This window comes from Amblyomma americanum, chromosome 9, assembly GCF_052857255.1.
Source record: "Amblyomma americanum isolate KBUSLIRL-KWMA chromosome 9, ASM5285725v1, whole genome shotgun sequence".
In the NCBI taxonomy this organism is placed as follows: Eukaryota; Metazoa; Arthropoda; class Arachnida; order Ixodida; family Ixodidae; genus Amblyomma; species Amblyomma americanum.
The window spans coordinates 130,179,299-130,193,173 of record NC_135505.1 but is presented as its reverse complement, the minus strand read 5'-3'; positions in this window follow the sequence as shown (position 1 = coordinate 130,193,173).

Sequence of the window (13,875 nt, the reverse complement as noted above, 5' to 3'; positions counted from 1 at the left end):
ATGCTACCGTAATGAAGCTATCGCAACAAAACTTTATTGAACAATTTCCTGGTGACTCACGATTGCGATACCAGCGGGAAGGTGGTTCTCTTCGCAGGGAGGAGTAAAAGAATGTTTTTGTGTTACAACAAATGTTGATGGGCGAGTTTCCCCTAACACTGACTCCAAATTTCAGTATGTGAAGAAATCGATGAAATTTCATAGGATGATTAATCCAAGGTGTCCTCGTAAAATTTCATATTTCCAGCGGTAAGCATGTTTTCAGCTTTTATCTGCGCCCCTCCAACTGCTTCCTAACACGTGACGCTTAGTGTTTTATAATCACATTGTCAAAAAAAAAAACTTTCACCTGCTTTCGTTTCAGAAGTGTCATCACACTGTTTTATACCGTGTAATCTTTTTGTCCTGATAATAAAGTTATCTGCACCACTCGTGTATACTACTCCAGTGATGTAGTTTCCTTGAATCAATGACATAGTAAAAAATATGTAATGCTCATACCGGTAAGCCTTTAACGCAAAGTGACGTCAAGCAACGATGCACGGAGGACGCACCAGTCAGGGAAAAGGCGTCAGCAACACCTTGAGCGTTTCTGTCTGGCATCCTCAAAATAAAGTTGTGCAGAAGATCAATATAATGTAAAGCCGGGAATTCGCGGTACTTTTTTCCGTGAGGAGCTCGGAGAGAAAGGCAACTAGTACGGCTACATACAACTGAGTAGACCTGTCATCGTTTAAAGCTTGCAGGAGCAAGTTAGTAAATTTTGCTACCTCACCACTTGCTAAGCACAAACATGGTGCACTTTGATGGGAGTTTGCACACGTGAGCGCTCGCAACTGCAAAACTCACGCGCATCAGTTATTGTTCGTTGAGGGTAAGTCTGCGGTGTACGAGACTAGGCAAACGCGAACGCGCATTATGCAACGCAGTGGTTAATTTTAGCATATCAGTGACTGTACAGAGAAAAAGAAATTGACGAGTGGGATACTTGCCCTCGAAGCGTCTCGCGTTATAAATCAGGGAAAATGTCGCGTTTCGCCCTTGATGACCACCGTGCATGGAAAAACAAACAACACTTTTGCGGAAAAAAATTGGCGGTGGCTTAGCTTTGGCTGAACCTGGAGTGACGCGATAACTAACTCTGGCTGAGTGGAACTCGGTCACGTGATCAGCCACGTCGCCGGCAACTGCTCCGCACCACGTGACCAACCACGTGACAGTGCGGCGGCACCGCCACGCTGGAGGATCGAAATGCTACCGTAATGTAGCTGTAGCTACAAAACTTTCCTCTAATATTTATTGCCGCCACCTTTGTACTGAAAAGGAATACAGACAGCGGTATTATTTAGAAAAAAAAAATATTACCGCCAACTACCTCAACGGTACTGGAATGCTGTCGGCTTGTCTTAGAAGACCTCGAAGTGCAATTTACTAATTTGTTGGAGCTCTTCAGACCCTGAAAAACTCCCCAAGGAATTCTTTGACGTTTTTGGAACATACGATCGGTATTTATGTTCACATTGGCTCTGCGGGCTTTTCCTATTTTTCAATCCATCACAGAATTTAGTTTCCGCAAGCCATCAGGTTTTTTTACTGGTATTTGAAAGATAATTTGGAGCGGCTTGGGGCTTTATTGCGCAATAGGCCAGTGCAGGCGATGAAGTTGTCTCCGTCGACTGGCCCGGGAGTACTGCACCGAGCGTTATCGGGGCCTCCACAAGATATCCGACCTGTACTCTAAGAATTACAGGAGCTATATTAACAACTTTCGATTAAGTATGCGCTTGTCCCATATTTAACTTCTTTTTTCTAGAATCACCGTACCCCTCCTAATCTGTAGCAAAGCGGGCACTCTCTGCATGAACGGCTATACTGATTCAATTAGGAGCCTTCTGAAAAAAAGTAAAAGCTCGAGATGACCCGGTAAATGATCTGCTGAACTCTCAGTTCTCAGCTGGGTGCACTAACTCTTGACTCTCCCTCGAATCAAGGTCTATTTTTTAACACACATGTATCTTCACTTTGAGCCTTGCAGCATCTTCCTTCGTACATGTTGTGGACTCCAGTGGTTTCACCAACCAGTTTTTCGCAGATCGGTGCCGCATTTGGTCTAGTACAGCTGTGTACACGATGAAAGAGTCCGGGCAATACCTGCAGTCCACAGAAAATATGAGTTTGGAAGCAGTTTCATGGCATAATGTGTATTAAAGGTACGTCCGAATTGAACAAAGATAAGTGGCTTCCTGTTGCGTAATTAATTCTATTAGAACTAGCGTATACCTTGACTTCCGCTACTTCAGGCATTCACATCATGAGTGCACTGCAATGAGATGTATTTACACTGATTTTTAGTGGTGAATCTCAAAGGTTTCCGGGATTTTGGTGGCATTGTTTTCCTCCAGCAGAAGCTTCAGTCGTTTGTGCGCGTGAGTTTTTTCCTCGCAAGGTCTTTGTTTAGAAAACAGCGTACGAAAATCATGATACCATCATTGAAAGCCATAAGACATCTTGTTACCAAGATGGATGTATTTGTTTAGCAGAAATGCGACAGTTGCGAAAAACGTGTTCCTAAGTAGACATGTAAAATGTTAATTATTTCGCTAAATGACATTTTTCTAGAATCTTTGCTCTTATAAACCATCTCTTCCCAGCCGTCCAAGCGGAGATCTGTTTATTTGCGCTCAGTAGAATAAGCGACAGACTTATCTTTTGTCCGATTTGGTACTCAGGATAGAGTAAAGCTCCGCTGATTGCCCAAGCGCAGCAAACAGGCGTGCTGCAAATTATCTGGGCAGTACCCAAAATGCAGTAGTAGCTTTAGCCGTTGCCAAAGATTGGTTTATGGTTTATGGGTGTCTAACGTCCCAATGCAAGTCAGGCCATGATGGACGCCGTAAGGAAGGGTTCAGAAAATTTCGACTACCTGGGGTTCTGTAACGTGCACTGAGATCGCACAGCGCACGGGCCTCTAGAATTTCGCCTCCATTGAAATTCGGCCGCAGCGGCCGGGACCCAACCCGCGTCTTTCAGATAAGCAGCCGAGCGCCATAACCACTGAACCACCCTGGCGGCTGTCTTTGTGAAAGAAACTGCTTCATTACTTACGCAATTTAGTCGAATCAAACAGCTTCTAGTGAAAGTACAGTAGACGGTACAATCTATTCATTAGAGTACCAGTTCTTAGGCGTAAAACAGTATCATCTCTGTTTCACTCACCGAGGTGCTGTAGGAATAGTGTGCATATCCTAATGAAGCATCCAAGTTCCTGTTGTCAGTGTAAACGCTTATGTCTAGCATGTCGCTAATTATTTTTTTAGTTGCTTGCTTTGTCTAGTGATCCATGATTGTCTATTGATCCATGACTGGTGAGCTGGTGTAGCTATAGTCTGGGATTGCTTGCACAACATCAGCTCAAAGCACTGTTTCCCTGTTGGGAATTAGAAATTTTGGCATGGCGGGTCGGAGGGGAGGAATTTTGCAAAAATGTTTCCAATATTAAATGTGCTGTCGCAGGGTAGGGCTTTTGCCTAAGCATAAAGTGTCTATGTGGTGGATCTTCACAATTATCCCTTGGTTATCATAAGTGATGGTGCAGAGAGAGACTGCAAGCTTATAATGAATTCAAGATGGCACGTGGTAAGGAATGCGTGGCATCGTTCTTGAGGTCCCCGTTATGTATACACAAGGCACACATTCCGCCATAATACGCTTAGTAGTAGTCTTGCCTTTTCAAAGCGCATGACGAAGTGTAGCAGCAAAGCGCCCACAGTTGCTACTGTGTCGAAGCGGTGCTGCTCATAGGTCCCAGGAAAGCGTTGTTCTTGTCATGGTTCCCACAGTCGTCGAGAGGGGACCTAACATGCTTTCGGTGTTGGAATGCTTGACTCCATACTCTTTATTGCGGTGAAGTCTTACTCTTGAAGTAGTAAGCTCTTCTTAAGCGAGGAAGACCGAGAAGTCTTTCAAGATGACGAATCAGCACGATGCGCTATGTTCGTAAAAACTTCGAATGCAAAATATTTGAACTAATGGGTGAATCATTGTTCACAGTCACTAACCTATAATTACTTATTCTCCCGCGGTATGAAAACAGCTAAATGCACTACCACCCGTTGGTTCTACGCTCGCGAATATTTCCTTGGTGCCTCCGGCTACAGCGAATGCTCCTTCTCAGAGAGCATACATCATGGACACACGCGAAGCTCGTAAAAAGGGCGTGGTGCTCCTGGTATTTGCTCTGCGCGCCGCATCGTATCGCGCCGTGCCTGTGTGCCGGCGTTGCCCACGCTCGCGGAGTAGTCGTTAGTGGAGCGTTTGCACGGACTTCACAATGAGTTCCTCAATACACACCCTCGTGCTGATGAAGTGGTGACGCTAGCAGCTTATACGTGGCAGGGTATCGCGCTGAAAAAAACGACGTTGGGGATGTATATTGGGGAGTATTTCGCAGCGTCAGCTCTTCGTCTCGCCCCATAGCCGAAAGCGAAGCTCCCGGCTCAGAGGCACAGCTTCTTGGATCGTAATGCCATGAAAAAGGCTTGTACTGCTCCCGCGCTGTTGCTGAGCGGGAATACTGTCAACGGTAATCGATATACGTACTACACGTGTCGAAGTGGCACAGCCACGAAAATGTCGCAAGTGAAACCCTAAGGAGCAGGCTGCAGCTGATAAACACTTCCCGCTGAGTTCCATGCAAATGGCTTGCACTGATCCGCGCTGCTAGTTGATGAGCAGATGCACTGCCTGCGGTAATCCATATACGTACTACACGTGTCGAAGTGGCACAGCCACGAAAATGTCGCAAGTGAGACCCTAAGGAGCAGGCTGCAGCTGCTAAACTCTTCCCGCTGAGTTCCATGCAAATGACTTGCACTGAGTCCGCGATGCTAGTTGCTGAGCAGGCGCACTGTCAGCGGTAATCCATATAAGTAAACGTGTGTCGAGGGAGGCACAGCCACGAAAATGTCGCAAGTGAGACCCTATGGAGCAGGCTGCAGCTGCTAAACTCTTCCCGCTGAGTTTCATGCAAAATGCTTGCTCTGAGTCCGCGATGCTAGTTGCTGAGCGGGCGCACTGTCAGCTGTAATCCATGTATGTACACGTGTCGAGGGCGGCACAGCCACGAAGATGTCACAAGTGAAACCCTATGAAGCGGGCTGCAGCCGCTAAACTCTTCCTGCTGAGTTCCTAAATTTAAATAATATGTCGTAAACATTGGGGTACTAATTTCGCTGCTTCACAAGAATTCAAGGAATTTGTCGCTCTTTGGGGACTGTGTCTCTCTAGACTACGTGTGGCAATGTGCTAAGTGTAGTTTCCCGCTAGTTTTTTCACTGGCACAAAATTATTTTACCATCATCGATGGAACCCTTTCCAACAATGGAGCGCGTAGCCGAAAATGCACATATGAATTTTCTCCATGAGTTTCCTCCGTGTAGTAAATGGCAATTTTTCCTGGTACTTGGCATGAAACAGATGTATTATAGGTTGTGTTCACTTGCCGAGGTCCAATAAAGGAGGGCATTAATAATGTTTAGGACGGCAAAGCTTTCCTCTAATCTCTCGCCATCATCGTCTACTTTTGTTTTTCTATGCCGAGTTCTTTGTTCGGTAGCTAGAAATTTATTACACCATTATAGCCCTGAAGTAACAAAGTTTCCTTCATTACCAGTGGTGTTTCGCAGGGCTTTAAAGGTTACGTATTTTAATGCACGCGCTTCTTTTTCTGGCATTATTATTCACATGCCCTTTCCTTTTGCCTGCTTGGGACGTTAACTGAAAGTTTATACTGAGTTATCTTCCTCATTTTGTGTTCCTGTCTTGTGCCTAAGGAAGCAGGTTGCGCCATAATATCATCAGCGTATTTCACTAATTACGGCACAGTTGTTCACAACAGGGCAGAGCAAAAGTTTTCACAATGGGCGCCAGATCCGCAAAGAAACAGCGCCAGAAGGACTTCTACGCGAGCAGGTAATAAGGACTGATACGGGCCAAAAAAGAAGCGAATGGAGCCTGCTCTGGCATTTACCTGTAGTTGCTTTTTGCAATGCAATGTTGCAGGCATGGCGTTAACTGCACGTGACACTATGCCGCTAATGCCCGGGCTATCTTTATCGATGCTGGCGCGCCGGGCTGCATCGCCCCCACGGCCTTCGTATCAGCAGCCGGGGAAAAGCTGAGCTAAGATGCCACTCATATTTATTAGAATAAGAGAAATGGTAACTATATTTGAGCTCACGATCCTGCGGTAAGCTTTAGCGGTCATTATTTCTTAAAACAGCGCGTGAAAAAGCCAAGGATGCAGGGAAGAGACCTACAAACTAACACTAGCTTACAATTGAGGGTTTATTGCTAAGAGGACTTCTTTTGTAAACAGGCTGCGCAACAAAGAGGGCGACATTTAAAAGAACGAAAAGCGGCAATCAATTAAAATTACTGCCACGAAAGTTTCTGCGAGACAGCCAGTGCTCTTGTCCTTCGCTCAACCAAGCCTGACCGAAACCGAGATGTGATCCACGACACTGTTTATTTTTTGTCGTGCGAAAAAAGGTCAGTGCCTGCACTGAAATGATTGGACTCGACGTTTTCACCTGAGTTCCGCCGCGGCTCCAGCTGGAGGGTGAGGAGACAACGAGTCATCGCTGTCTACACGCACTGGCTAAAATTCCATGCGAATGTTCTGTAACCAGCTGGAGGCGCTTAGAAAGGGAGTAACTGTTACGGCCTTCGCGAAACTGCCCTTGTCCTCTTTTGCGAAATCTTTTGCGAAAGCACCGTAGGCGGCTCAAATTTCAGGGTTGGGCCATTCAAATTTTTGTGGTAGCCCAAACTCATTCCACGGGTGTGTCAAGTTCGTTCCAAACGTTGGTCAGCTCAATATTCATATTTTCGGGGGTGGGCTATCCAAAGCTCTGGGGTCGGCCAAGCCCATTTTGGAGGTGTCCCAGATAGATTTCAAGCGTTGGTCTACTCAGTTGTCCAATGTTCAGGGGTGGGACACTTGAATGTTTTCTGGGTGGACCAAGACCATTTTGCGGGTGTCCCTGGTAGGTTACAAGCATTGGTTAACTCAATTTTCAAATTTTTTTCGGTTGGCCACCACAATTTGGGGATGGACGAAGCTTACTTTCATTTATTTTTTACGACACCGGGCGTACAAACAAGCATAACGTAATAGGCAGAGATTTTGGGGGAACACTTCGCTGCAGTTTCTAATTCATCACACTATACGCAGTCATTCCTGAAATACGAAAGTATTGCCGAAAAACAAAGACTTCCAACAAGTGGAGGTGCAAACAAACAATATAAAAATTTAGTCACTCTTCAGGAAACCAATACTGTACTGTTTGTGAAACATATTGACTAGCGCATACACAGACAGGGACCAAAGTAAGAGTAAGAGACAGGACGCACGCTAGTGTCCTGTTTCACAGCTACAACCTGCTTCACAGCTACAAAATATGTTTCACAGCTACAACCAACTAGCCCAAATGAAAGCATCAGCACTGTACTGTCTGCCGGCAAAAAAACTCTTCCAGGACCCGACCAGATGCACTGTCAAATGCTTGCCCACCTTTCCCAGCCTGCCATAGAGGCACTCTTGAATTTCTTTAAAAAAATATTTACAGAAGAAAAAATATCTAAGGAGTGGAAGAAAGCCGTAATAGTGTCATTCCTGAAACGTGGAAAACCGCCGACTTCCCCAAGTAGCTATAGGCCGCTAGCCTTTACAGGCTGTCTTGCGAAGTCTTTTGAAAGTGTCCTTAATATAAGATCAACATTTGTCCTTGAATCCCGCGAACTTCTTGATGTCCATCAATGGGGTTATAAAAAGGGATGCTCTACAACAGACCATTTAGTTCGCCTCGAAAAAACAATAAGAAAAGCTTTTATACACAAACAGCACTGTGTGGCCATTTTTTTCGATATGCAGAAAGCGTATGATACAACCTGGAGGTTTGGGACCCTCCGCGACCTGGGTGACCTACGTATCCGCGGTAGGATGTTAAACTGCCACAATGACTTTCTTTCCAACCGCTCATTTTAGGTACACCTTGGATGAACCCTGTCCAGGAGCTTCGGTCAAGAGAACGTGGTTCCCCAGGGATGTATTTTAAGCACAAGATTTTTTTTTGTAAAGAAGAATTTCATAAGTAAAATAATCCCAAAGTCCATGCTGTATTCAGTGTACGTTGATGGTCTTCAAATAGCCTGCACATGCTCAAACTTAACAACATGCGAGAGACAAATACGGTTGACAATGAATAAACTAGTGACATGGGTAGATCAGTATGGTTTCCAGTTCTCCACACAGAAAACAGTAGCCATTCTTTTCTCGCTGAAACGAGGCATACAAGCCGACCCATTCATACACCTGAACGGAACACAGGTACCCGTCAAAAATGGGCTCAAATTTCTAGGGATAACTTTTGACAAAGAACTCAATTTCCTGCGTGATATAAATGCACTGAAAAAAAGTATCCGGATCCCTAAACGTACTCAAAGTACTGTCACGTAAACGTTGAGGTGCTAACAGGACATTTATTTTACAAATTTATCGCTCCGTGGTACGCTTTACCTTAGACTATGGATGTATAGTTTACGGGTCAGCGAGACTTTCGTACCTGAAACGACTAGATCCAATACATAATTTAGGCTTGCGTCCTTTCTCTGGTGCTTACAGGACGTCGCCCATAAATAGTCTTTATGTAAAAATCAACGAACCGTCACTTACAGATAGAAGAACCTTGCTCACATGCTCATACATTTTAAAAATTCATTCAGTGCCCGAACACCTATGTTACCAAATAGTCACGAAGTGCCCATCTAGAACATTGTTTAACAATAAACCGCTAGCTATCAGGCCACTACTCCCGCGTTTTGAAGAGATGTACCAAACTCTTGGCGTACTAGATACATTACCTGACAATGCTCGGAGACAAAATCCACTACCTCCATGGTACAATTTTCCTGCAACCTGTGATCTCACTCTTACTCAGTTCCATAAAAAACAAACTCCGCAACAGCATATAGTACAAGAACTTCTTGCGCTCGATGAAAAACACAGTTTTACGCAGGTTTATAAAGATGGTTCAAAAACGGATGTTTACGTAGGAAGCGCAGTGGTCCGAGGGAAGTCGGAGAACACAGTAAGACTTCGACAGTGGTCATCCATCTTCACTGCAGAATGTAACGCAGTCTGTGTGGCCGTAAAGGAAGTAGAAAACGAAAACCTCACCAACAGTATTATTTAGACAGATTCCCTCAGTATACTTACAGCTCTGCACTATAGAAATGCAATGACTCCGATTCTTGGTGACAACATACACAAGATAGTAACAGCCACAGCTCGAGGACAAAACATAATATTTTGCTGAGTTCCCAGTCATGTCGGAATAACAAGCAACGAGAGGGCAGATTTCTGCGCTGCTAAAGCTCGCGGCAAAGAAATAAAAAAAAGTAAATATACGTTCTTGAGGATTGCATAAACTTAGTAGAGTGTAAATTAGGAGAAAAATGGCAGTCGGCATAGAACGGCGAATTGAATAATAAACTACACTTTGTAAAACCGGTTTAAGTGAATTTAAATAATGTGTTCGACAGGACCGTTTTAAGGAAGTGATTTTATGCCATCTGCAGATAGGCCACACGCACCTTACGCACAACTTCCTGCTAACAAAACAAGACCAACCTGTTTGCAAATGCGGAGATATTACTGTTAATCACATTTTATTTTGCATGTGCGAAACTTAAAACACTAAGAAAAAAGTACTTTGCTCAATTTTATAATGAATGCATTCCTTTTCATCCAGCACTGCTCTTAGATAATAATGCCATGGTTAACATACCTTCCGTTTTTAGATTTTAAAAAGAAGCAGGGGTACTTGAAAAACTGTAAATTTTGAACCACTGGTTCGCTTTACTACATGATACACCTCAGCCACTTTCTCATTCCTGAGAATAAGGCTGAGGCTTTTTATTTGATTGGTTGAGATCCTCAGGATCCTTGCCCAGCCAAGGATAGCCGCTGAGGCTACCGGACCTTCTCTGGGACTTTTACTATTGGCTATTTCAAGATTTCTTCTCTGTTTTTTACTAGGCAGTTCAATATTTTTAGGCCATCTACACCATCGACGATTTTTCTATTCCTAAAAATTCTACACAAAACCAATTCTATACCATGAGCTTGGCGCATGATGGCCTTAGCTGCCTATGTGCCATAAAACCCAACACAACACAACATATATTATCTCTATTTACCAAAAAAAGCTTTTCCCTAAGTGTACAACCAAAATATTAGGACATTATCTTACACGTATTAATACAGTGTTCTCATGATGAAATGATTTAAAGCAATGCCAATTGCCGTATAACTAATCTTGTTTCGCTAGGTCACCATTGTTTTCAAAGACAATTGGTACACTGATAAAAAAAATATTCGTTGAAACATTTTAAATCGACTCAGAAAAAAATTAACCCAGCGTTATGAAATGATATCTCGACGAAGCAAACATAGTGAATTTGTGAAAATTAAGCATCCGTTGGCTGAATTTGCCAGCATTCCTTTGAAGTCGTGAAGCTCTGGGAGGCCACAGAAGTCTTGAATATATCTATAGTGATTTGCTGCCGATCTGTCGCAATGCCGTGTGCTGGCTGTGATGCTCTGGGTTCTTGTGGCTCTCTTTGTGTCTTTTTTTTTTGTGTTTCGCTGTTGTCATGCGCTCGCGTCTCAAACGTATTGCATGTCATTGCGGGCGTAAAGAATTTTTTTTATGTGGGTCTTGAAAAAGCCGGATGTACTCTCAAGCTTGTATGTATCAGAAGAAAGAGATCGCCCTGACAGCCTTCCGAAATGCACAACAAACGCAGAAAATGCGTGCAATTTTTTTAATGAATTGGTTGTAGTTCATGCACCACTAGGTTCTCTGGCAGCTTAGCGCATCATTTTTCTTCATTACTCTATTTTCTTTGCGCAGTTGAGCTCAAAAACCAACGTCAAAAATTCTCGGGCCCTCAAGCAGATTGCTCTATATCCACAAGTTCAATGACCTCTAAGGTTGTTAACAAAAATTAGATCGACCAAAGGTAATTTGGGAGGACTTTTAGTGGCTAATCCTGCACAGTTCATGACTGCAGATTACGTTTCTGTAAATTACTTGGCAGCGTATCGCGACAGAACATTACTCCTCACACCGAACTCTCTCTCCTACGGTATATACACCTTTCTTCCTCTCCTTTCACTAGTAAAAGGGTACGGACCTGATTCCAGAGAAAAACCCCTTGGATCATAGCGGATTTGTCTAAGGTTTGACGGACCAGCTTGGTTGTTCTGGCTTATATTGACGAGAAGAGTGAATTCATGAAACAATTTATTTGGGTTGGTGCTCTTTAGCACTCAAAATGACGAGGTTTCACCGGCTTCACCGGGGCTGCAGCAAGAATGACCGTAAAAAAAAATTAAGCACAACTTTTTCCAGACTTCCTACATAACACACGTAGGAGAGTGTGGCCATCAGTTTGGAGCTAAAACATTGTGTTTAAACATCGTACTGCTACGAAAGTGTCCTAACTCTGCGTTCATGAACTCCATTTCTGGAAAACTTTCGAATGGCTTTGATTGCACGCAGATGCCGGCAAAAGAGACGCTAAAAGCAAATTCTAGAAAAGTGTAGAATTTTAGAAACCTACGTAATTAAACTTTCTAATATAAGCTGCATAATTAAAGGTACACAAGAAGAACTGGTCTAGCATTAGAAGCTGTAAATGCGAAGCGTTATTCTTTTATACATTTATACGGCGGCTTAGTTTCCAGGACAATTCCAGGGAGGGTAAAAAGAGTGTTTACTTCATTTGGTTCTTGCATTTGAAGAATGACTGGAAAATATATTTTGCATTAAGACTTGTTTCAATATTACAGTGGTCTTGTTTTAATGCCAACTAATCTTCAAACTGTGCGATTGCATTATGAAAAAATTGGATTTAATAAAGAGACCAAAAAATTTTTTTTTAGAATTTGAATGTAAGATCATATCCTATTCTGGGGTATATACGCGCTAGAGGAAATCGTTTTCCAGTGTATCGCTTCTAATTCTTTCGCAGCAGATAAAACAGAAGAAGGAAGTTAGGAAGCCGAAACTCTATTGTATGGCCAAGGACACTGTGCCATGCGAGATGGCGATATCATTATGAGAAATATATTGGTGCGTTCAAGTAGTTGCTAAAATACCTATTTTAAAAATTACCTCAGCAGAAGGTGTCTGAAAATTTAGTGCAGTGAACCAGGATCTCGCGTCAAGGTGCCGCAGTTATTTTTGGCGCTACAAACGCTGAGTTTATCGTATACAACTTCATAACTCTCCTTATATATTATTTTTCTTATTTATTATTTTTTTAATAGCAGTGCCCTCAGCAACGTGGCCATTTTAAAGGGTAGCGGTGCTTTTGCAAAGGTATTACCTGCAAAAGAATTGATTACAGTTCAAGATTTGCTAGACATTTGTTGAAATACTGCTAAATTGTTTGAGAGGCATTCCAAAAAGGGTAATCATAACCAAAGCACACGATTACGTTGCGTAATAATAAAACCGTTTGGCGATGGGATATATCAGTTACAAGCACAATAACGCAAAAACTGAGGTTATAAAACGACAAGTTTAATTGGGATATTTAACAAGTAAACTGAAGTCATGTTTCGCGGCAAAGTCAAGTCTCGCGGCATAGACGAAGATGTGAAGGGAGACAATATAGCACGCATTATTGTTGATAGACATGACTAAATCATTATGCAGAAAGTAAAAAGACGCTGTGGCCTCGGTTCATTGAAACACACGTAAAACAAATTGCCATGAAACGCTGAGGTGATGTCATCAGATGAAAGGAAAGAAGTAAAAGGTTATCGAAAAAGGACATAGTCATTGACTCATGCGATATCAGCCGAGGGTTGGCTTCAGTCGCAGCGTGTCCTCGGTCAGGAGGAGTAAAAAAAATTTTTCCTGCTACAACGATTATTGATGGCCAACTTTACCGAGATAATGAAAGCGAAATTTCAAGATGTAGTGAAACCGATGAAAATTAGTTTTCAGACGAGATTATAATCAGACATAGACGTCTATTTGCTTATTTTGCTCAGAAAGGTTTAGTTGTGGCATTTTAACAGCGCGCCCAAGTTGCCTCCTCAAGCTAAGCGCTAACAAAGTGACTCCACACTGCATCGTCAAAGAAGTTGCCAACTGTCCCCATTGCATGAGTGCCATCGAACAATTGTCTAACACGAAACTTTGTTCTGGACCCCCGATATTAGGTTGCACCAGCCATCGACTCTGGTGATAAAGTAGGTTTGCATCCAAGGGGATGAAAAAAATTCAGCGGTGGCACTTAAGACTGCTTATGTGTTGGAATGCGAAAGCATTACGGCTGATGAAAGCGGGAGACCGGCTGGCACCTAAAATGGTGGACATACCGGCCAACGCTCAGCGTCGATAATCAGTACAAGCACCGCGCTCGAGCGGTGGTGCGGGAGGCGGTGCCTCAGAGAGAACCCACGACGTGCGCCAACCTCAAACGCCGGTCAAGACTGAGCCGCTGGGTGCAACCGTTTTGGCCATGGCGCATCACCAGCTTCCCGAGTGTGACGACCACAATGACAAATCGAGGGCGTATCTTACGGAAGTTCAAGCCTTCTTCGAAGCAACGGAAATATGCAGTTGAATTGAGAAGAGGGTGTTTCTCAGTTCTACATTGAACGCGCGCACAAGGTGCTTCCAGGAAAAGTGGCACCGAAAAATCCAAACGCAGTGAAGTACAAAGAATTAGTCGAAGTCCTACATGCGTATTGACCCTAAGAGCATCGAAATAACGGACAGTCTCCGCTTTTTC